This window comes from Pezoporus wallicus, unplaced genomic scaffold (genome assembly GCF_028554395.1).
Source record: "Pezoporus wallicus isolate ANWC-B61680 ecotype Strahan unplaced genomic scaffold, APGP_CSIRO_Pwel_v1 scaffold_2584, whole genome shotgun sequence".
Lineage (NCBI taxonomy): Eukaryota > Metazoa > Chordata > Aves > Psittaciformes > Psittacidae > Pezoporus > Pezoporus wallicus.
In genome coordinates, this window is record NW_026642851.1 from 12,213,514 (window position 1) to 12,217,037 (window position 3,524).

The 3,524-nt window shown below is 45.9% G+C and overlaps 1 long non-coding RNA gene across 1 annotated transcript; it reads left to right on the plus strand.

Annotated features, from left to right (window-relative positions):
* The first annotated feature begins 715 nt into the window (after nucleotides 1-715).
* On the plus strand, nucleotides 716-2,543 carry LOC130611761 (uncharacterized). The gene is made up of 2 exons (XR_008975308.1): nucleotides 716-815; nucleotides 1,604-2,543. It is a non-coding gene; the product is annotated as an uncharacterized LOC130611761 (long non-coding RNA).
* Nucleotides 2,544-3,524: the final 981 nt, after the last annotated feature.

Below are 3,524 nucleotides of genomic sequence, written 5' to 3' on the forward strand. Positions count from 1 at the left end.
GTGTCCGAGTGGTTCTTTCTGCTTTGTGTTGCCCCCTTGTCAAAGCCAGGTAGCAGAACTGCCTGGGAGGGACAGCCAGGGGCCTGCATCCTGACCCAGTGCAAGAATATTTGGAGTGGGAGGCAGATGTCCTGGATCACAGACAGCACATTCAGGGGTGGAAACAACAGCAGGAGAAAAAAATCTTGTCTCTGCTCCAGTTTCCCTATCTTTAGAGGAAAGATAAGTATAAATCATTATCTACAGGCATGCTGTGGGATCTAATTTCAGTAATGCCTAGCTGGTGAAGCGTAGGAGCTCTAGGAGAGCAAAGCTGTAGCCATGCAGATGGGGTTGGAGCATTGCCTGTAGTATGGAGGTCACTTGGCGTTCAGTCGCCAGATGCCCTGTGCAATATGGGCTGTCCTGTACTTACTGCTCACATCCCAAGCCTCATGTGAAGGGATGACAAACCATGGCTTTCTTGCACTTTGCTGCAACATATTAAATCCCACGTGTGTGGTGCAATTCTCCCATGCCACAGCACACCCAAGGCACTGGGCTTGAAGACACTGCACAAAAGAAAATGTATGTCTCTGGGTCTGCTCAACATTTACTGTCTGACACCCCTGCTTAACTCCCCTCCAGCAGGATCTGCTTCAAGCTGCTTATCAAAAGCTCTGTTTCCCATGTGGGGACTTGCCTCTCAGTTTTTCAACTGAGTTTTTTTCAAAAGAAAAAAAAAGAAGTAAGGGACAGAAGACAAGCAACTTGCCCTCTGAGGAGCTGGGTGGGGAAGGTGTTGATGGAGCATCCTCAGTGTCTTGTATAAAGAGGTAAATCAATGCTTTTCTTTCCAAGGTGGGAGTTGCCCTGGCTTCTTTCTACTGGACACGGTGGGCAGCAGGTTTGTCGAGGTCGAGTCTCTCCTGTCTCTTGAGACAGTACTAAGGTAGAGGCCATGTAGACAGAAAAGGAGCATGGCAAACCCTGCTAAAATTGTTCAAGAAATAGGGCAGGCCAACCAGTAGGAGAGATGGGCCATTGCAGGCTCCATGATGAGGCCCATGGGGGCTTGGAAACAGGGCATCCACTTGCTTTGATTTCCCTCAAGATGCCTGCCCATGCTGCTCCCCCATGGACCTGCTCATGCTGGAAACTGGGGCTGTCCAGATGCCGAGTAGATGTTCTGCCTTTTATTCACCAAAATACGTGGCTTTGATTCATGTATATTACTGCAATTAGCTCAATATTTATTTGTAAAAGAAAGAAGCTTTCTTCAGTTTCAAATGTTACAAGGCAAAACATTATGAAGAATGACTTCAGTATGCGCTTCTCATGCTTATTACTGTGGCCAGGCAAGAAGGATTCACATGCAAGCAGGCTGCAGCTCTGAAAGGCTTCTGTTCTTCACAACCTTCTCTGAGACTCAATGAGCTAAGGAGAAACACTATAGCCAGATAAAACAGGAGGCAGTCATACTTCAGCATTACTTAAGCCTGTTATGCAGTACCTCACAGTAAAACCATCAGTCATAAAGCTGCAGATTTATCTTCATTTCACAGAATAAAATCTTCCCTCTAATCAATCTGGTATTTCTCTTTTTTCGCCTGGTGTTTCCCAGAGAGCCACTGCTGGACAACTTGTTCTAGAGACAGGAAGCTGCATCTGAATGTGATGGAAGATGTTCACGGCTGTCTTGGCAAAGGGATGTCAGGCTTCATACAGCTGTTTCCTCAACTGACTCAGGAAGAAAGATTCTCACTCCTTATAGACTTTTACTTCTTGGTGCTTGTAGTTGCAATTCCAAGCCGTTGAAGACTTTTGCCACAGGCTCTCTGGAAGAGCTGCTGTTAAAACCTCTGCATGTTGGCAGGTAGATCACAGGGTTATCTCAGTGGCCTGCAGTAATGCTCCTGGGGACAGACACCATCCCTTGCCTCCAGTGCTGGATGTTGTTCCATTCATCCAGTGGTGTCTCCCTTACCCTGTTTTCAAGAGGGAGCCAAAATATGGCATTAATGAGGATATATTAGTATGACAACTACAGAGACCCAAATGAGAATAAACTGTCCAGAATCTTGCACCAGAAATGGAGACAAAGGGTAGCTGAAATTCTGGAAGTTGCCCACTTTGCCTTAGAGATCGTTGCCAGCAGCCTACATCTGTACAACATATGAGCAAGTGAGAAAGTATCTTTGAGAAGGGTGTAATGTTGGTCCTGTGTCAATAATGGATCTAGTCCAAGGTACTGAAGCATCTGCTCTATATTTCAGTATTTCATTTCCTACTCTTGTAAGGATATTCAAGTAAGTGAGCATCTACACCTAAAAGACTGCATTTGAAAGAGTAGCTAAAATGTGGTCACCACCAGCCAAAATACTCGCTATGCTAGACTGTAGTTTGGACTCTCCTTCAGGTAACGTGTCAGTCTCAGAATCAAATGATCACCACATGTAGGTCTATAAAGCTCCTAAATCAGCTGTGTAGAGAGGCACTCTGCAATGGCTATTGCTGGATGGTTAAGTTCCAGTGCAGGTGAATTAAATTATTATTGGTTCCAAGCATGACTCCCATGTGCTGTTAATTCATTACCTGCAGCTGAATTGCCAGCAAAGTGGTGCAAAGCTCTCTCATCTCAAGGAGTATCAGCAAAAGAGAAGTGGTCTGTCAGTGGAGCCCTAGTGACAGGTGCATAGACTATCTTAGATGTGGCATAAATGCATGTGAGAAGTGGGGTTTGGAATGCAGCAGTTTAATCCGGCTCCTATATACTCCCCCAAATGGAAGCAGAAAATACAGACTTTACTGTATGTTACATGGAAAGAAATGAATCTCAGCCATGTTTCTTCCTTCCTTTTCTACAGCCTCTCACTGACTGATGAGGGGAGTGTTCTTCCCTTACTTTTACAGTATGATTTGCTGTGTCCTGGGGGGGCAAGATGCTCTTTTGTGTTGGGGTGTTCCCCCTAGCAGCAGTGATGCTGGTGATGCTCTCTCCTTCCCTGAAGAGTTAACAAATTCCATCCTCCTATTGTTGAAGAGTTTCCGTGTGACCTGCATTGGGGCAGGATCCTCTGCACTTTGCAAAGGGTTTGCTTCCTGGTAACAGAGCAATTCATTAGCTCTTGTAGCTGTTGTTCTTAAACTGAAAGCTCTGTGCTCTAAAGCCCAGCAGGAAGGGATAATTAACACTAAATTGTGTATTCTGGGCAAAATCCATCCACTTCTGCCAAGACTACACAAGGCCTTAAATACAGTGGATAAAATATGTGTGGGGTGGATGCTTTTTGCATAAATTTGGAAGGAAGTGTGCATGATTGCACTCTTGGTCACTGTGGCCCAGAAACAGGATCTGGGGTTGATGCAGGTCTGTGCCAGCTCCGCACCCTGGGTAAGCAAAGGGTTTGGTAGTAATGCCTCCAGCAAGGGAAGGGGAGACAGTACCTGCAGTAACGTGTTGAGGAAATAGCCCCTATCCCAGCCATTCCCTTTATCCTGCTGCCTTCCTTGGCATTCACATGTGCACCCTGCTGCCAGCCCAG